This window comes from Acipenser ruthenus, chromosome 43, assembly GCF_902713425.1.
Source record: "Acipenser ruthenus chromosome 43, fAciRut3.2 maternal haplotype, whole genome shotgun sequence".
Taxonomy (NCBI): Eukaryota; Metazoa; Chordata; class Actinopteri; order Acipenseriformes; family Acipenseridae; genus Acipenser; species Acipenser ruthenus.
The window spans coordinates 3,458,079-3,477,223 of NC_081231.1; the positions used below are offsets into that span (position 1 = coordinate 3,458,079).

General features: G+C 40.6%; 21 non-coding genes across 21 annotated transcripts; all 21 read left to right on the plus strand.

Moving 5' to 3' along the window:
• Positions 1-489: 489 nt before the first annotated feature.
• Positions 490-562, plus strand: trnar-acg (transfer RNA arginine (anticodon ACG)). The gene has a single exon. It is a non-coding gene; the product is annotated as a tRNA-Arg (tRNA).
• Positions 563-4,756: 4,194 nt separating this feature from the next.
• On the plus strand, positions 4,757-4,829 carry trnar-acg (transfer RNA arginine (anticodon ACG)). Its single transcript has one exon. It is a non-coding gene; the product is annotated as a tRNA-Arg (tRNA).
• Positions 4,830-6,032: 1,203 nt separating this feature from the next.
• Positions 6,033-6,105, plus strand: trnar-acg (transfer RNA arginine (anticodon ACG)). Its single transcript has one exon. It is a non-coding gene; the product is annotated as a tRNA-Arg (tRNA).
• Positions 6,106-7,307: 1,202 nt separating this feature from the next.
• Positions 7,308-7,380, plus strand: trnar-acg (transfer RNA arginine (anticodon ACG)). The gene has a single exon. It is a non-coding gene; the product is annotated as a tRNA-Arg (tRNA).
• Positions 7,381-7,945: 565 nt separating this feature from the next.
• On the plus strand, positions 7,946-8,018 carry trnar-acg (transfer RNA arginine (anticodon ACG)). Its single transcript has one exon. It is a non-coding gene; the product is annotated as a tRNA-Arg (tRNA).
• Positions 8,019-8,583: 565 nt separating this feature from the next.
• trnar-acg (transfer RNA arginine (anticodon ACG)) lies at positions 8,584-8,656 on the plus strand. Its single transcript has one exon. It is a non-coding gene; the product is annotated as a tRNA-Arg (tRNA).
• A 565-nt stretch (positions 8,657-9,221) lies between these two features.
• On the plus strand, positions 9,222-9,294 carry trnar-acg (transfer RNA arginine (anticodon ACG)). The gene has a single exon. It is a non-coding gene; the product is annotated as a tRNA-Arg (tRNA).
• A 1,202-nt stretch (positions 9,295-10,496) lies between these two features.
• trnar-acg (transfer RNA arginine (anticodon ACG)) lies at positions 10,497-10,569 on the plus strand. Its single transcript has one exon. It is a non-coding gene; the product is annotated as a tRNA-Arg (tRNA).
• A 565-nt stretch (positions 10,570-11,134) lies between these two features.
• trnar-acg (transfer RNA arginine (anticodon ACG)) lies at positions 11,135-11,207 on the plus strand. The gene has a single exon. It is a non-coding gene; the product is annotated as a tRNA-Arg (tRNA).
• A 565-nt stretch (positions 11,208-11,772) lies between these two features.
• trnar-acg (transfer RNA arginine (anticodon ACG)) lies at positions 11,773-11,845 on the plus strand. Its single transcript has one exon. It is a non-coding gene; the product is annotated as a tRNA-Arg (tRNA).
• A 565-nt stretch (positions 11,846-12,410) lies between these two features.
• On the plus strand, positions 12,411-12,483 carry trnar-acg (transfer RNA arginine (anticodon ACG)). Its single transcript has one exon. It is a non-coding gene; the product is annotated as a tRNA-Arg (tRNA).
• A 565-nt stretch (positions 12,484-13,048) lies between these two features.
• Positions 13,049-13,121, plus strand: trnar-acg (transfer RNA arginine (anticodon ACG)). Its single transcript has one exon. It is a non-coding gene; the product is annotated as a tRNA-Arg (tRNA).
• Positions 13,122-13,686: 565 nt separating this feature from the next.
• On the plus strand, positions 13,687-13,759 carry trnar-acg (transfer RNA arginine (anticodon ACG)). The gene has a single exon. It is a non-coding gene; the product is annotated as a tRNA-Arg (tRNA).
• Positions 13,760-14,324: 565 nt separating this feature from the next.
• Positions 14,325-14,397, plus strand: trnar-acg (transfer RNA arginine (anticodon ACG)). Its single transcript has one exon. It is a non-coding gene; the product is annotated as a tRNA-Arg (tRNA).
• A 565-nt stretch (positions 14,398-14,962) lies between these two features.
• trnar-acg (transfer RNA arginine (anticodon ACG)) lies at positions 14,963-15,035 on the plus strand. The gene has a single exon. It is a non-coding gene; the product is annotated as a tRNA-Arg (tRNA).
• Positions 15,036-15,600: 565 nt separating this feature from the next.
• On the plus strand, positions 15,601-15,673 carry trnar-acg (transfer RNA arginine (anticodon ACG)). The gene has a single exon. It is a non-coding gene; the product is annotated as a tRNA-Arg (tRNA).
• Positions 15,674-16,238: 565 nt separating this feature from the next.
• Positions 16,239-16,311, plus strand: trnar-acg (transfer RNA arginine (anticodon ACG)). Its single transcript has one exon. It is a non-coding gene; the product is annotated as a tRNA-Arg (tRNA).
• A 565-nt stretch (positions 16,312-16,876) lies between these two features.
• On the plus strand, positions 16,877-16,949 carry trnar-acg (transfer RNA arginine (anticodon ACG)). The gene has a single exon. It is a non-coding gene; the product is annotated as a tRNA-Arg (tRNA).
• A 565-nt stretch (positions 16,950-17,514) lies between these two features.
• trnar-acg (transfer RNA arginine (anticodon ACG)) lies at positions 17,515-17,587 on the plus strand. Its single transcript has one exon. It is a non-coding gene; the product is annotated as a tRNA-Arg (tRNA).
• A 565-nt stretch (positions 17,588-18,152) lies between these two features.
• trnar-acg (transfer RNA arginine (anticodon ACG)) lies at positions 18,153-18,225 on the plus strand. Its single transcript has one exon. It is a non-coding gene; the product is annotated as a tRNA-Arg (tRNA).
• A 565-nt stretch (positions 18,226-18,790) lies between these two features.
• trnar-acg (transfer RNA arginine (anticodon ACG)) lies at positions 18,791-18,863 on the plus strand. The gene has a single exon. It is a non-coding gene; the product is annotated as a tRNA-Arg (tRNA).
• Positions 18,864-19,145: the final 282 nt, after the last annotated feature.

Here is a 19,145-nt window from a genome sequence, read left to right on the forward strand (position 1 = left end):
CATTTTCCAACCGATTTCTTAAAGAAAAAGCATTCATTGGAGAATAAGAGCATGGAACCCGATACTTCTCACATGCTAAGCAAGCGCATTACCACTTGAACTAATTCCCCATGCTGGACAATATAAGACATGGGAGCTGAACACACCTATTCAAAGAACTTTCACTTATTCTGATTTGATGATGAAGTTTCGACAGCTGTTTTAGATTTCATTCCTTCTCTTTGTCCCTATCATTACATGTAAAAACAGTGAAAGCATACAAACAGAAATTGTCATCAAACCAGAATTGAACCAGCAACATAAAGGCCAGGAGTGCCGTTATAATTAACCACTCTACCAGCTGTTATACCAATGGGTGGCTGAGTGAGTTTCTCGTTGATTACAATACACAGGCAACAAAAGGCTGGGAAGCTCAGGTGACTGCAGTAGTATTTAGCTGCCCCCCATTAATTTTGCTGAGTGTGCATTAACAGTGCTTGTTGAGCACAGGGGCCAGTGGCGCAATGGATAACGTGTCTGACTACGAATCAGAAGATTGTAGGTTCGACTCCTACCTGGCTCGTGACTTTTGTTACATGCATTTTGTCACTCGGCTATTTGAATGAAATTCTTTTTCTCAAGTAACACTCCAATTTGTTCATTTTCCAAACGATTTCTTAAAGAAAAAGCATTCATTGGCGAATAAGGGCATGGAACCCGATACTTCTCACATGCTAAGCAAGAGCATTACCACTTGAACTAATTCCCCATGCTGGACAGGATAAGACATGGGAGCTGCTCACACCTATTCAAAGAACTTTCACTTATTCTGATTTGATGATGAAGTTTCGACAGCTGTTTTAGATTTCATTCCTTCTCTTTGTCCCAATCATTACCAGTAAAAACAGTAAAAGCATACAAACAGAAATTGTCATCAAACCAGAATTGAACCAGCAACATAAATGAAGGAGTGCCATTATGATTACCCACTCTACCAGCTGAGATACCGATGGGTGACTGAGTGAGTTTCTCGTTGATTACAATACACAGGCAACAAAAGGCTGGGAAGCTTAGGTGACACTAGTATTTAGCTGCCCCCCATTAATTTTGCTGAGTGTGCATTAACAGTGCTTGTTGAGCACAGGGGCCAGTGGTGCAATGGGTAATGCGTCTGACTACGAATCAGAAGATTGTAGGTTCGACTCTGTCATGTTTTCGCTTTTCACGTTCTCTTTTATTATATTATTCGCTCTGCACACACTCTTAACTCAGGGGAGACGTTAAGGAGGACAGAGATGTTTAAAACTCCTAGTGGTTTATGTTCGAGCACTGGACGAGCGGTGTGTCCTTAAAACCTTTTTATTTAATCAAGAAAATCACTCAGACTCATTTATTCAAAGTTTTACGAATCAGAGCAACATCAGCGCTCCTTCGCTTTATTAAAATGCCTTTAATATTGGTTTAGTAGTTTGCGCATACTACCAAAACCCGAAAACATGTAACAATAATTAGCAATCCTAAGTTTATTACAAGCTTCAGCATTTAATACTTCAATAACATAATACAATTATATGTATTCAGTGCAGCCCTCAGGCTGGTTAAGCACAAAGCCTACAAGCACCCACTGCTATGTTTTAACACATTCAATATAACACCCTCAATACCAAAACATAGTTTCAAAACCTCATAGCAATACAACCAATAAATGTGAGATACAATAATACCATTAATATGCTTACCTCCTATTATAAGGAAGAGTAGCGTGAACAAAAGAGAAGGACTGTTCTGTAGAGATCTGCAAAGGATGGACCACATAGCTCTGCCCAGCTTGATTGTGGTGGTCTCAGTGTGATCGGCCCAGGGTTTTTATACAATTTTCGTCCCATTGAAAGCAATGGGAAGCCCCAATTAGATCCAGTCATCAATCTATATGGACACTCCTTATCTCTTGGCAAACAGTAATCTCTAAAGAAGTTAACCAACTCTTCAGACTCAATTAGAGTCATATGTCAACAAATCAACACTAGCCCATGTTCTCATCCACTCATTCTTAGCCCCCCTCCTTCATCTGAAAAGTTAGGTGAAGCAGAGTTCACAAAATCCCTGCAACCTTGATTCACTACTTAATATGGGTGCATTATAAAAAGGAGTGGTGTTTTAAATATATGCAACACCAATATAAGAAAAGTGGTGTTTTTTGAATATATGCAACACCAATAGTTATATCATAATATAGCAGTTATAGTTATAATGATTATAATTGATTACATGAACTTGGCTTTCAAAAATATATTCCCTCATGTCATCTCACTCTCAAATTAGTTTCCTTCTTTCCTTACAGGTGTGTGTTTAGCAGGTATTATAGGGAACTTCTATCTTATATCTTTTTAATGTAGAGTTTTCTCCTTATGGAAAACCTAACTATTTTACTGAGCTGTTAAGCTGTAATGTTTTTCTCCTATGGGCCCCTGGTAGCTTGAACTTAATTGACATCCAGATGACCCTGTATTTTTCAGCTATACACATACTGGCTAAAACCAGCTTGCTGGAGACACCTCTTTTCTTGCCAAGTTTAATAGTGATTAATGTTCCCTAGAACTTTCCTTACACCTGTATCTTATGTGCTTGTTCCGCCCGGCAACTAACTATCTTAGGTGCTAAGACCATCCGTTCTAACTCCCTATTTTTTGCAGTCCGGCCCGATACTATAAGCCTTCTGATAAAAAAATTCCGGCTTCTTCCCACCAAAAAGGCCTTCCAGCAGCTAATATTAATTTCTCCAAGGGCAGGCTGATAGAGAGTTCAAGAAGACAGGTCACATAGAGTTTACTCTCCTAAAACCTATCTCCTGCTTTTATTCTTCATTATTTATTCAATCCTTTTATTTTGTATTTTAAACACAACATCTTTTTATGCTGCATTTTTAACTTCAGAGTCAAACTAGTACATTACTTCTTATAGTGTATGGCTGCTAACCTTATTACTTTCTGCTAGCAGCAGTATATCCGCAATATTACAATAGGATTTTATTCAATTTTTCTGCTCTCTATTTGTGGTGTATCTTCTGACAATGCTTATTTTTCTTAAGTTATAGTCTGCTTTTAACAGAGATTTCAGCACTAAATTCTGGGAATCGTGCCAATTTTAATAAGAGACTGCTCAAGGCCGGCCAGTGTATCAAGTTGTACCAGATTCTGTTATACGGTCTTACAGAGAGAGAGCACTTTACAGTATTCGTTACAGACTAAAGATTATTCAAACATTACAAATGGTTACAGCACATATCATCTCATTAATACATTTCATTTTTAAATCATCCAGTCCATGTCCAATGTTTCAGCTCGTTCCCAGCAGGACTCCACTTCTGTCTTGGGTTCAGCTCGGGTCGGCTCTGCAAACACCACAATACCTATTTTGCTCTACATTATTAGTGGGCAGACTTAATACAACTGAATCTGAATCAATCGAGGAGCCGTGAACTCTAGCCACTGAAATTCTCCATGCAAAGGAATCCAATTTCTTACTACACATAATAACTGGTTCGAGGTCACCCGTGACAACTCCTACCTGGCTCGTGACTTTTGTTGCATGCATTTTGTCCCTCGGCTATTTGAATGAAATTCTTTTTCTCAAGTAACACTCCAATTTGTTCATTTTCCAAACGATTTCTTAAAGAAAAAGCATTCATTGGAGAATAAGAGCATGGAACCCGATACTTCTCACATGCTAAGCAAGCGCATTACCACTTGAACGAATTCCCCATGCTGGACAAGATAAGACATGGGAGCTGCACACACCTATTCAAAGAAATTTCACTTATTCTGATATGATGATGAAGTTTCGACAGCTGTTTTAGATTTCATTCCTTCTCTTTGTCCCTATCATTACCAGTAAAAACAGTGAAAGCATACAAACAGAAATTGTCATCAAACCAGAATTGAACCAGCAACATAAATGAAGGAGTGCCATTATGATTACCCACTCTACCAGCTGAGATACCGATGGGTGGCTGAGTGAGTTTCTCGTTGATTACAATACACAGGCAACAAAAGGCGGGGAAGCTCAGGTGACTGCAGTAGTATTTAGCTGCCCCCCATTAATTTTGCTGAGTGTGCATTAACAGTGCTTGTTGAGCACAGGGGCCAGTGGCACAATGGATAGCGCATCTGACTACTATTAAGAAGATTGTAGGTTCGACTCCTACCTGGCTCGTGACTTTTATTGCATACATTTTGTCCCTCGGCTATTTGAATGAAATTCTTTTTCTCAAGTAACACTCCAATTTGATCATTTTCCAACCGATTTCTTAAAGAAAAAGCATTCATTGGAGAATAAGAGCATGGAACCCGATACTTCTCACATGCTAAGCAAGCGCATTACCACTTGAACTAATTCCCCATGCTGGACAATATAAGACATGGGAGCTGAACACACCTATTCAAAGAACTTTCACTTATTCTGATTTGATGATGAAGTTTCGACAGCTGTTTTAGATTTCATTCCTTCTCTTTGTCCCTATCATTACATGTAAAAACAGTGAAAGCATACAAACAGAAATTGTCATCAAACCAGAATTGAACCAGCAACATAAAGGCCAGGAGTGCCGTTATAATTAACCACTCTACCAGCTGTTATACCAATGGGTGGCTGAGTGAGTTTCTCGTTGATTACAATACACAGGCAACAAAAGGCTGGGAAGCTCAGGTGACTGCAGTAGTATTTAGCTGCCCCCCATTAATTTTGCTGAGTGTGCATTAACAGTGCTTGTTGAGCACAGGGGCCAGTGGCGCAATGGATAACGTGTCTGACTACGAATCAGAAGATTGTAGGTTCGACTCCTACCTGGCTCGTGACTTTTGTTACATGCATTTTGTCACTCGGCTATTTGAATGAAATTCTTTTTCTCAAGTAACACTCCAATTTGTTCATTTTCCAAACGATTTCTTAAAGAAAAAGCATTCATTGGCGAATAAGGGCATGGAACCCGATACTTCTCACATGCTAAGCAAGAGCATTACCACTTGAACTAATTCCCCATGCTGGACAGGATAAGACATGGGAGCTGCTCACACCTATTCAAAGAACTTTCACTAATTCTGATTTGATGATGAAGTTTCGACAGCTGTTTTAGATTTCATTCCTTCTTTTTGTTCCTATCATTACCAGTAAAAACAGTGAAAGCATCCAAACAGAAATTGTCATCAAACCAGAATTGAACCAGCAACATAAATGCCAGGAGTGCCATTATGATTACCCACTCTACCAGCTGAGATACCGATGGGTGGCTGAGTGAGTTTCTCGTTGATTACAATACACAGGCAACAAAAGGCTGGGTAGCTCAGGTGACTGCAGTAGTTTTTAGCTGCCCCCCATTAATTTTGCTTAGTGTGCATTAACAGTGCTTGCTGAGCACTGGGGCCACTGGCGCAATGGATAACGCGTCTGTCTACGAATCAGAAGATTGTAGGTTCGACTCCTACCTGGCTCGTGACTTTTGTTGCATGCATTTTGTCCCTCGGCTATTTGAATGAAATTCTTTTTCTCAAGTAACACTCCAATTTGATCATTTTCCAACATATTTCTTAAAGAAAAAGCATTAATTGGAGAATAAGAGCATAGAACCCGATACTTCTCACATGCTAAGCAAGAGCATTACCACTTGAACTAATTCCCCTTGCTGGACAAGATAAGACATGGGAGCTGCACACAACTATTCAAAGAAATTTCACTTATTCTGATATGATGATGAAGTTTCGACAGCTGTTTTAGATTTCATTCCTTCTCTTTGTCCCTATCATTACCAGTAAAAACAGTGAAAGCATACAAACAGAAATTGTCATCAAACCAGAATTCAACCAGCAACATAAATGCCAGGAGTGCCATTATGATTACCCACTCTACCAGCTGAGATACCGATGGGTGGCTGAGTGAGTTTCTCGTTGATTACAATACACAGGCAACAAAAGGCTGGGAAGCTCAGGTGACTGCAGTAGTATTTAGCTGCCCCCCATTAATTTTGCTGAGTGTGCATTAACAGTGCTTGTTGAGCACAGGGGCCAGTGGCGCAATGGATAACGCGTCTGACTACGAATCCGAAGATTGTAGGTTCGACTCCTACCTGGCTCGTGACTTTTGTTGCATGCATTTTGTCCCTCGGCTATTTGAATGAAATTCTTTTTCTCAAGTAACACTCCAATTTGATCATTTTCCAACATATTTCTTAAAGAAAAAGCATTCATTGGAGAATAAGAGCATGGAACCCGATACTTCTCACATGCTAAGCAAGAGCATTAACACTTGAACTAATTCCCCATGCTGGACAAGATAAGACATGGGAGCTGCACACACCTATTCAAAGAAATTTCACTTATTCTGATATGATGATGAAGTTTCGACAGCTGTTTTAGATTTCATTCCTTCTCTTTGTCCCTATCATTACCAGTAAAAACAGTGAAAGCATACAAACAGAAATTGTCATCAAACCAGAATTGAACCAGTAACATAAATGCCAGGAGTGCCATTATGATTACCCACTCTACCAGCTGAGATACCGATGGGTGGCTGAGTGAGTTTCTCGTTGATTACAATACACAGGCAACAAAAGGCTGGGAAGCTCAGGTGACTGCAGTAGTATTTAGCTGCCCCCCATTAATTTTGCTGAGTGTGCATTAACAGTGCTTGTTGAGCACAGGGGCCAGTGACGCAATGGATAACGGGTCTGACTACGAATCAGAAGATTGTAGGTTCGACTCCTACCTGGCTCGTGACTTTTGTTGCATGCATTTTGTCCCTCGGCTATTTGAATGAAATTCTTTTTCTCAAGTAACACTCCAATTTGATCATTTTCCAACCGATTTCTTAAAGAAAAAGCATTCTTTGGAGAATAAGAGATGGAACCTGATACTTCTCACATGCTAAGCAAGAGCATTACCACTTGAACTAATTCCCCATGCTGGACAGGATAAGACATGGGAGCTGCACACACCTATTCAAAGAAATTTCACTTATTCTGATATGATGATGAAGTTTCGACAGCTGTTTTAGATTTCATTCCTTCTCTTTCTCCCTATCATTACATGTAAAAACAGTAAAAGCATCCAAACAGAAATTGTCATCAAACCAGAATTGAACCAGCAACATAAATGACAGGAGTGCCAATATGATTACCCACTCTACCAGCTGAGCTATCAATGGGTGACTGAGTAAGTTTCTCGTTGATTACAATACACAGGCAACAAAAGGCTGGGAAGCTCAGGTGACACCAGTATTATTTAGCTGCCCCCCATTAATTTTGCTGAGTGTGCTTTAACAGTGCTTGTTGAGCACAGGGGCCAGTGGCGCAATGGATAACGCGTCTGACTACGAATCAGAAGATTGTAGGTTCGACTCCTACCTGGCTCGTGACTTTTGTTGCATGCAATTTGTCCCTCGGCTATTTGAATGAAATTCTTTTTCTCAAGTAACACTCCAATTTGATCATGTTCCAACCGATTTCTTAAAGAAAAAGCATTCATTGGAGAATAAGATCATGGAACCCGATACTTCTCACATGCTAAGCAAGAGCATTACCACTTGAAATAATTCCCCATGCTGAACAAGATAAGACATGGGAGCTGCACACACCTATTCAAAGAACTATCACTTATTCTGATATGATGATGAAGTTTCGACAGCTGTTTTAGATTTCATTCCTTCTCTTTGTCCCTATCATTACATGTAAAAACAGTGAAAGCATCCAAACAGAAATTGTCGACAAACCAGAATTGAACCAGCAACATAAATGCCAGGAGTGCAGTTATGATTATCCATTCTACCAGCTGAGATACCGATGGGTGGCTGAGTGAGTTTCTCGTTGATTACAATACACAGGCAACAAAAGGCAGGGAAGCTCAGGTGACTGCAGTAGTATTTAGCTGCCCCCCATTAATTTTGCTGAGTGTGCATTAACAGTGCTTGTTGAGCACAGGGGCCAGTGGCGCAATGGATAACGCGTCTGACTACGAATCAGAAGATTGTAGGTTCGACTCCTACCTGGCTCGTGACTTTTGTTGCATGCATTTTGTCCCTCGGTTATTTGAATGAAATTCTTTTTCTCAAGTAAAACTCCAATTTGTTCATTTTCCAACCGATTTCTTAAAGAAAAAGCATTCATTGGAGAATAAGGGCATGGAACCCGATACTTCTCACATGCTAAGCAAGCGCATTACCACTTGAACTAATTCCCCATGCTGGACAGGATAAGACATAGGAGCTGCTCACACCTATTCAAAGAACTTTCACTTATTCTGATTTGATGATGAAGTTTCGACAGCTGTTTTAGATTTCATTCCTTCTTTTTGTCCCTATCATTACATGTAAAAACAGTGAAAGCATCCAAACAGAAATTGTCATCAAATCAGAATTGAACCAGCAACATAAATGCCAGGAGTGCCGTTATGATTATCCATTCTACCAGCTGAGATACCGATGGGTGGCTGAGTGAGTTTCTCGTTGATTACAATACACAGGCAACAAAAGGCTGGGAAGCTCAGGTGACACCAGTAGTATTTAGCTGCCCCCCATTAATTTTGCTGAGTGTGCATTAACAGTGCTTGTTGAGCACAGGGGCCAGTGGCGCAATGGATAACGCGTCTGACTACGAATCAGAAGATTGTAGGTTCGACTCCTACCTGGCTCGTGACTTTTGTTGCATGCATTTTGTCCCTCGGTTATTTGAATGAAATTCTTTTTCTCAAGTAAAACTCCAATTTGTTCATTTTCCAACATATTTCTTAAAGAAAAAGCATTCATTGGAGAATAAGGGCATGGAACCCGATACTTCTCACATGCTAAGCAAGCGCATTACCACTTGAACTAATTCCCCATGCTGGACAGGATAAGACATTGGTGCTGCACACACCTATTCAAAGAAATTTCACTTATTCTGATTTGATGATGAAGTTTCGACAGCTGTTTTAGATTTCATTCATTCTTTTTGTCCCTATCATTACCAGTAAAAACAGTGAAAGCATCCACACAGAAATTGTCATCAAACCAGAATTGAACCAGCAACATAAATGCCAGGAGTGCCGTTATGATTATCCATTCTACCAGCTGATATACCGATGGGTGGCTGAGTGAGTTTCTCGTTGATTACAATACACAGGCAACAAAAGGCTGGGAAGCTCAGGAGACTGCAGTTGTATTTAGCTGCCCCCCATTAATTTTGCTGAGTGTGCATTAACAGTGCTTGTTGAGCACTGGGGCCAGAGGCGCAATGGATAACGCGTCTGATTACGAATCAGAAGATTGTAGGTTCGACTCCTACCTGGCTCGTGACTTTTGTTGCATGCATTTTGTCCCTCGGCTATTTGAATGAAATTCTTTTTCTCAAGTAACACTCCAATTTGATCATTTTCCAACATATTTCTTAAAGAAAAAGCATTCATTGGAGAATAAGAGCATGGAACCCGATACTTCTCACATGCTAAGCAAGAGCATTAACACTTGAACTAATTCCCCATGCTGGACAAGATAAGACATGGGAGCTGCACACACCTATTCAAAGAAATTTCACTTATTCTGATATGATGATGAAGTTTCGACAGCTGTTTTAGATTTCATTCCTTCTCTTTGTCCCTATCATTACCAGTAAAAACAGTGAAAGCATACAAACAGAAATTGTCATCAAACCAGAATTGAACCAGTAACATAAATGCCAGGAGTGCCATTATGATTACCCACTCTACCAGCTGAGATACCGATGGGTGGCTGAGTGAGTTTCTCGTTGATTACAATACACAGGCAACAAAAGGCTGGGAAGCTCAGGTGACTGCAGTAGTATTTAGCTGCCCCCCATTAATTTTGCTGAGTGTGCATTAACAGTGCTTGTTGAGCACAGGGGCCAGTGACGCAATGGATAACGGGTCTGACTACGAATCAGAAGATTGTAGGTTCGACTCCTACCTGGCTCGTGACTTTTGTTGCATGCATTTTGTCCCTCGGCTATTTGAATGAAATTCTTTTTCTCAAGTAACACTCCAATTTGATCATTTTCCAACCGATTTCTTAAAGAAAAAGCATTCTTTGGAGAATAAGAGATGGAACCTGATACTTCTCACATGCTAAGCAAGAGCATTACCACTTGAACTAATTCCCCATGCTGGACAGGATAAGACATGGGAGCTGCACACACCTATTCAAAGAAATTTCACTTATTCTGATATGATGATGAAGTTTCGACAGCTGTTTTAGATTTCATTCCTTCTCTTTCTCCCTATCATTACATGTAAAAACAGTAAAAGCATCCAAACAGAAATTGTCATCAAACCAGAATTGAACCAGCAACATAAATGACAGGAGTGCCAATATGATTACCCACTCTACCAGCTGAGCTATCAATGGGTGACTGAGTGAGTTTCTCGTTGATTACAATACACAGGCAACAAAAGGCTGGGAAGCTCAGGTGACACCAGTATTATTTAGCTGCCCCCCATTAATTTTGCTGAGTGTGCTTTAACAGTGCTTGTTGAGCACAGGGGCCAGTGGCGCAATGGATAACGCGTCTGACTACGAATCAGAAGATTGTAGGTTCGACTCCTACCTGGCTCGTGACTTTTGTTGCATGCAATTTGTCCCTCGGCTATTTGAATGAAATTCTTTTTCTCAAGTAACACTCCAATTTGATCATGTTCCAACCGATTTCTTAAAGAAAAAGCATTCATTGGAGAATAAGATCATGGAACCCGATACTTCTCACATGCTAAGCAAGAGCATTACCACTTGAAATAATTCCCCATGCTGAACAAGATAAGACATGGGAGCTGCACACACCTATTCAAAGAACTATCACTTATTCTGATATGATGATGAAGTTTCGACAGCTGTTTTAGATTTCATTCCTTCTCTTTGTCCCTATCATTACATGTAAAAACAGTGAAAGCATCCAAACAGAAATTGTCGACAAACCAGAATTGAACCAGCAACATAAATGCCAGGAGTGCAGTTATGATTATCCATTCTACCAGCTGAGATACCGATGGGTGGCTGAGTGAGTTTCTCGTTGATTACAATACACAGGCAACAAAAGGCAGGGAAGCTCAGGTGACTGCAGTAGTATTTAGCTGCCCCCCATTAATTTTGCTGAGTGTGCATTAACAGTGCTTGTTGAGCACAGGGGCCAGTGGCGCAATGGATAACGCGTCTGACTACGAATCAGAAGATTGTAGGTTCGACTCCTACCTGGCTCGTGACTTTTGTTGCATGCATTTTGTCCCTCGGTTATTTGAATGAAATTCTTTTTCTCAAGTAAAACTCCAATTTGTTCATTTTCCAACCGATTTCTTAAAGAAAAAGCATTCATTGGAGAATAAGGGCATGGAACCCGATACTTCTCACATGCTAAGCAAGCGCATTACCACTTGAACTAATTCCCCATGCTGGACAGGATAAGACATAGGAGCTGCTCACACCTATTCAAAGAACTTTCACTTATTCTGATTTGATGATGAAGTTTCGACAGCTGTTTTAGATTTCATTCCTTCTTTTTGTCCCTATCATTACATGTAAAAACAGTGAAAGCATCCAAACAGAAATTGTCATCAAATCAGAATTGAACCAGCAACATAAATGCCAGGAGTGCCGTTATGATTATCCATTCTACCAGCTGAGATACCGATGGGTGGCTGAGTGAGTTTCTCGTTGATTACAATACACAGGCAACAAAAGGCTGGGAAGCTCAGGTGACACCAGTAGTATTTAGCTGCCCCCCATTAATTTTGCTGAGTGTGCATTAACAGTGCTTGTTGAGCACAGGGGCCAGTGGCGCAATGGATAACGCGTCTGACTACGAATCAGAAGATTGTAGGTTCGACTCCTACCTGGCTCGTGACTTTTGTTGCATGCATTTTGTCCCTCGGTTATTTGAATGAAATTCTTTTTCTCAAGTAAAACTCCAATTTGTTCATTTTCCAACATATTTCTTAAAGAAAAAGCATTCATTGGAGAATAAGGGCATGGAACCCGATACTTCTCACATGCTAAGCAAGCGCATTACCACTTGAACTAATTCCCCATGCTGGACAGGATAAGACATTGGTGCTGCACACACCTATTCAAAGAAATTTCACTTATTCTGATTTGATGATGAAGTTTCGACAGCTGTTTTAGATTTCATTCATTCTTTTTGTCCCTATCATTACCAGTAAAAACAGTGAAAGCATCCACACAGAAATTGTCATCAAACCAGAATTGAACCAGCAACATAAATGCCAGGAGTGCCGTTATGATTATCCATTCTACCAGCTGATATACCGATGGGTGGCTGAGTGAGTTTCTCGTTGATTACAATACACAGGCAACAAAAGGCTGGGAAGCTCAGGAGACTGCAGTTGTATTTAGCTGCCCCCCATTAATTTTGCTGAGTGTGCATTAACAGTGCTTGTTGAGCACTGGGGCCAGAGGCGCAATGGATAACGCGTCTGATTACGAATCAGAAGATTGTAGGTTCGACTCCTACCTGGCTCGTGACTTTTGTTGCATGCATTTTGTCCCTCGGCTATTTGAATGAAATTCTTTTTCTCAAGTAACACTCCAATTTGATCATTTTCCAACCGATTTCTTAAAGAAAAAGCATTCATTGGAGAATAAGGGCATGGAACCCGATACTTCTCACATGCTAAGCAAGCGCATTACCACTTGAACTAATTCCCCATGCTGGACAGGATAAGACATAGGAGCTGCTCACACCTATTCAAAGAACTTTCACTTATTCTGATTTGATGATGAAGTTTCGACAGCTGTTTTAGATTTCATTCCTTCTTTTTGTCCCTATCATTACATGTAAAAACAGTGAAAGCATCCAAACAGAAATTGTCATCAAATCAGAATTGAACCAGCAACATAAATGCCAGGAGTGCCGTTATGATTATCCATTCTACCAGCTGAGATACCGATGGGTGGCTGAGTGAGTTTCTCGTTGATTACAATACACAGGCAACAAAAGGCTGGGAAGCTCAGGTGACACCAGTAGTATTTAGCTGCCCCCCATTAATTTTGCTGAGTGTGCATTAACAGTGCTTGTTGAGCACAGGGGCCAGTGGCGCAATGGATAACGCGTCTGACTACGAATCAGAAGATTGTAGGTTCGACTCCTACCTGGCTCGTGACTTTTGTTGCATGCATTTTGTCCCTCGGTTATTTGAATGAAATTCTTTTTCTCAAGTAAAACTCCAATTTGTTCATTTTCCAACATATTTCTTAAAGAAAAAGCATTCATTGGAGAATAAGAGCATGGAACCCGATACTTCTCACATGCTAAGCAAGAGCATTACCACTTGAACTAATTCCCCATGCTGGACAAGATAAGACATGGGAGCTGCACACACCTATTCAAAGAAATTTCACTTATTCTGATATGATGATGAAGTTTCGACAGCTGTTTTAGATTTCATTCCTTCTCTTTGTCCCTATCATTACATGTAAAAACAGTGAAAGCATACAAACAGAAATTGTCATCAAACCAGAATTGAACCAGCAACATAAATGCCAGGAGTGCCATTATGATTACCCACTCTACCAGCTGAGATACCGATGGGTGGCTGAGTGAGTTTCTCGTTGATTACAATACACAGGCAACAAAAGGCTGGGAAGCTCAGGTGACTGCAGTAGTATTTAGCTGCCCCCCATTAATATTGCTGAGTGTGCATTAACAGTGCTTGTTGAGCACAGGGGCCAGTGGCGCAATGAATAACGCGTCTGACTACGAATCAGAAGATTGTAGGTTCGACTCCTACCTGGCTCGTGACTTTTGTTGCATGCATTTTTTCCCTCGGCTATTTGAATGAAATTCTTTTTCTCAAGTAACACTCCAATTTGATCATTTTCCAACATATTTCTTAAAGAAAAAGCATTCATTGGAGAATAAGAGCATGGAACCCGATACTTCTCACATGCTAAGCAAGAGCATTACCACTTGAACTAATTCCCCATGCTGGACAAGATAAGACATGGGAGCTGCTCACACCTATTCAAAGAACTTTCACTTATTCTGATTTGATGATGAAGTTTCGACAGCTGTTTTAGATTTCATTCCTTCTCTTTGTCCCTATCATTACCAGTAAAAACAGTGAAAGCATACAAACAGAAATTGTCATCAAACCAGAATTGAACCAGCAACATAAATGCCAGGAGTGCCATTATGATTACCGACTCTACCAGCTGAGATACCGATGGGTGGCTGAGCGAGTTTCTCGTTGATTACAATACACAGGCAACAAAAGGCTGGGAAGCTCAGGTGACTGCAGTAGTATTTAGCTGCCCCCCATTAATTTTGCTGAGTGTGCATTAACAGTGCTTGTTGAGCACAGGGGCCAGTGGCGCAATGGATAACGCGTCTGACTACGAATCAGAAGATTGTAGGTTCGACTCCTACCTGGCTCGTGACTTTTGTTGCATGCATTTTGTCCCTCGGCTATTTGAATGAAATTCTTTTTCTCAAGTAACACTCCAATTTGATCATTTTCCAACATATTTCTTAAAGAAAAAGCATTCATTGGAGAATAAGAGCATGGAACCCGATACTTCTCACATGCTAAGCAAGAGCATTACCACTTGAACTAATTCCCCATGCTGGACAAGATAAGACAATGGAGCTGCTCACACCTATTCAAAGAACTTTCACTTATTCTGATTTGATGATGAAGTTTCGACAGCTGTTTTAGATTTCATTCCTTCTCTTTGTCCCTATCATTACCAGTAAAAACAGTGAAAGCATACAAACAGAAATTGTCATCAAACCAGAATTGAACCAGCAACATAAATGCCAGGAGTGCCATTATGATTACCCACTCTACCAGCTGAGATACCGATGGGTGGCTGAATGAGTTTCTCGTTGATTACAATACACAGGCAACAAAAGGCTGGGAAGCTCAGGTGACTGCAGTAGTATTTAGCTGCCCCCCATTAATTTTGCTGAGTGTGCATTAACAGTGCTTGGTGAGCACAGGGGCCAGTGGCGCAATGGATAACGCGTCTGACTACGAATCAGAAGATTGTAGGTTCGACTCCTACCTGGCTCGTGACTTTTGTTGCATGCATTTTGTCCCTCGGCTATTTGAATGAAATTCTTTTTCTCAAGTAACACTCCAATTTGATCATTTTCCAACATATTTCTTAAAGAAAAAGCATTCATTGGAGAATAAGAGCATGGAACCCGATACTTCTCACATGCTAAGCAAGAGCATTACCACTTGAACTAATTCCCCATGCTGGACAAGATAAGACATGGGAGTTGCACACACCTATTCAAAGAACTTTCACTTATTCTGATTTGATGATGAAGTTTCGACAGCTGTTTTAGATTTCATTCCTTCTCTTTGTCCCTATCATTACATGTAAAAACAGTGAAAGCATCCAAACAGAAATTGTCATCAAACCAGAATTGAACCAGCAACATAAATGCCGGGAGTGCCATTATAATTACCCACTCTACCAGCTGAGATACCGATGGGTGGCTGAGTGAGTTTCTCGTTGATTACAATACACAGGCAACAAAAGGCTGGGAAGCTCAGGTGACTGCAGTAGTATTTAGCTGCCCCCCATTAATTTTGCTGAGTGTGCATTAACAGTGCTTGTTGGGCACAGGGGCCAGTGGCGCAATGGATAACGCGTCTGACTACGAATCAGAAGATTGTAGGTTCGACTCCTACCTGGCTCGTGACTTTTGTTGCATGCATTTTGTCCCTCGGCTATTTGAATGAAATTCTTTTTCTCAAGTAACACTCCAATTTGATCATTTTCCAACATATTTCTTAAAGAAAAAGCATTCATTGGAGAATAAGAGCATGGAACCCAATACTTCTCACATGCTAAGCAAGAGCATTACCACTTGAACTAATTCCCCATGCTGGACAAGATAAGACAATGGAGCTGCTCACACCTATTCAAAGAACTTTCACTTATTCTGATTTGATGATGAAGTTTCGACAGCTGTTTTAGATTTCATTCCTTCTCTTTGTCCCTATCATTACCAGTAAAAACAGTGAAAGCATACAAACAGAAAATGTCATCAAACCAGAATTGAACCAGCAACATAAATGCCAGGAGTGCCATTATGATTACCCACTCTACCAGCTGAGATACCGATGGGTGGCTGAGAGAGTTTCTCGTTGATTACAATACACAGGCAACAAAAGGCTGGGAAGCTCAGGTGACTGCAGTAGTATTTAGCTGCCCCCCATTAATTTTGCTGAGTGTGCATTAACAGTGCTTGTTGAGCACAGGGGCCAGTGGCGCAATGGATAACGCGTCTGACTACGAATCAGAAGATTGTAGGTTCGACTCCTACCTGGCTCGTGACTTTTGTTGCATGCATTTTGTCCCTCGGCTATTTGAATGAAATTCTTTTTCTCAAGTAACACTCCAATTTGATCATTTTCCAACATATTTCTTAAAGAAAAAGCATTCATTGGAGAATAAGAGCATGGAACCCGATACTTCTCACATGCTAAGCAAGAGCATTACCACTTGAACTAATTCCCCATGCTGGACAAGATAAGACATGGGAGCTGCACACACCTATTCAAATAAATTTCACTTATTCTGATATGATGATGAAGTTTCGACAGCTGTTTTAGATTTCATTCCTTCTCTTTGTCCCTATCATTACCAGTAAAAACAGTGAAAGCATACAAACAGAAATTGTCATCAAACCAGAATTGAACCAGCAACATAAATGCCAGGAGTGCCATTATGATTACCCACTCTACCAGCTGAGATACCGATGGGTGGCTGAGTGAGTTTCTCGTTGATTACAATACACAGGCAACAAAAGGCTGGGAAGCTCAGGTGACTGCAGTAGTATTTAGCTGCCCCCCATTAATTTTGCTGAGTGTGCATTAACAGTGCTTGTTGAGCACAGGGGCCAGTGGCGCAATGGATAACGCGTCTGACTACGAATCAGAAGATTGTAGGTTCGACTCCTACCTGGCTCGTGACTTTTGTTGCATGCATTTTGTCCCTCGGCTATTTGAATGAAATTCTTTTTCTCAAGTAACACTCCAATTTGATCATTTTCCAACATATTTCTTAAAGAAAAAGCATTCATTGGAGAATAAGAGCATGGAACCTGATGCTTCTCACATGCTAAGCAAGAGCATTACCACTTGAACTAATTCCCCATGCTGGACAAGATAAGACATGGGAGCTGCACACACCTATTCAAAGAAATTTCACTTATTCTGATATGATGATGAAGTTTCGACAGCTGTTTTAGATTTCATTCCTTCTCTTTGTCCCTATCATTACCAGTAAAAACAGTGAAAGCATACAAACAGAAAATGTCATCAAACCAGAATTGAACCAGCAACATAAATGCCAGGAGTGCCATTATGATTACCCACTCTACCAGCTGAGATACCGATGGGTGGCTGAGTGAGTTTCTCGTTGATTACAATACACAGGCAACAAAAGGCTGGGAAGCTCAGGTGACACCAGTAGTATTTAGCTGCCGCCCATTAATTTTGCTGAGTGTGCATTAACAGTGCTTGTTGAGCACAGGGGCCAGTGGCGCAATGGATAACGCGTCTGACTACGAATCAGAAGATTGTAGGTTCGACTCCTACCTGGCTCTTGACTTTTGTTGCATGCATTTTGTCCCTCGGCTATTTGAATGAAATTCTTTTTCTCAAGTAACACTCCAATTTGATCATTTTCCAACATATTTCTTAAAGAAAAAGCATTCATTGGAGAATAAGAGCATGGAACCTGATGCTTCTCACATGCTAAGCAAGAGCATTACCACTTGAACTAATTCCCCATGCTGGACAAGATAAGACATGGGAGCTGCACACACCTATTCAAAGAAATTTCACTTATTCTGATATGATGATGAAGTTTCGACAGCTGTTTTAGATTTCATTCCTTCTCTTTGTCCCTATCATTACCAGTAAAAACAGTGAAAGCATACAAACAGAAAATGTCATCAAACCAGAATTGAACCAGCAACATAAATGCCAGGAGTGCCATTATGATTACCCACTCTACCAGCTGAGATACCGATGGGTGGCTGAGTGAGTTTCTCGTTGATTACAATACACAGGCAACAAAAGGCTGGGAAGCTCAGGTGACACCAGTAGTATTTAGCTGCCGCCCATTAATTTTGCTGAGTGTGCATTAACAGTGCTTGTTGAGCACAGGGGCCAGTGGCGCAATGGATAACGCGTCTGACTACGAATTAGAAGATTGTAGGTTCGACTCCTACCTGGCTCGTGACTTTTGTTGCATGCATTTTGTCCCTCGGCTATTTGAATGAAATTCTTTTTCTCAAGTAACACTCCAATTTGATCATTTTCCAACATATTTCTTAAAGAAAAAGCATTCATTGGAGAATAAGAGCATGGAACCCGATACTTCTCACATGCTAAGCAAGAGCATTACCACTTGAACTAATTCCCCATGCTGGACAAGATAAGACAATGGAGCTGCTCACACCTATTCAAAGAACTTTCACTTATTCTGATTTGATGATGAAGTTTCGACAGCTGTTTTAGATTTCATTCCTTCTCTTTGTCCCTATCATTACCAGTAAAAACAGTGAAAGCATACAAACAGAAATTGTCATCAAACCAGAATTGAACCAGCAACATAAATGCCAGGAGTGCCATTATGATTACCCACTCTACCAGCTGAGATACCGATGGGTGGCTGAATGAGTTTCTCGTTGATTACAATACACAGGCAACAAAAGGCTGGGAAGCTCAGGTGACTGCAGTAGTATTTAGCTGCCCCCCATTAATTTTGCTGAGTGTGCATTAACAGTGCTTGTTGAGCACAGGGGCCAGTGGCGCAATGGATAACGCGTCTGACTACGAATCAGAAGATTGTAGGTTCGACTCCTACCTGGCTCGTGACTTTTGTTGCATGCATTTTGTCCCTCGGCTATTTGAATGAAATTCTTTTTCTCAAGTAACACTCCAATTTGATCATTTTCCAACATATTTCTTAAAGAAAAAGCATTCATTGGAGAATAAGAGCATGGAACCCGATACTTCTCACATGCTAAGCAAGAGCATTACCACTTGAACTAATTCCCCATGCTGGACAAGATAAGACATGGGAGTTGCACACACCTATTCAAAGAACTTTCACTTATTCTGATTTGATGATGAAGTTTCGACAGCTGTTTTAGA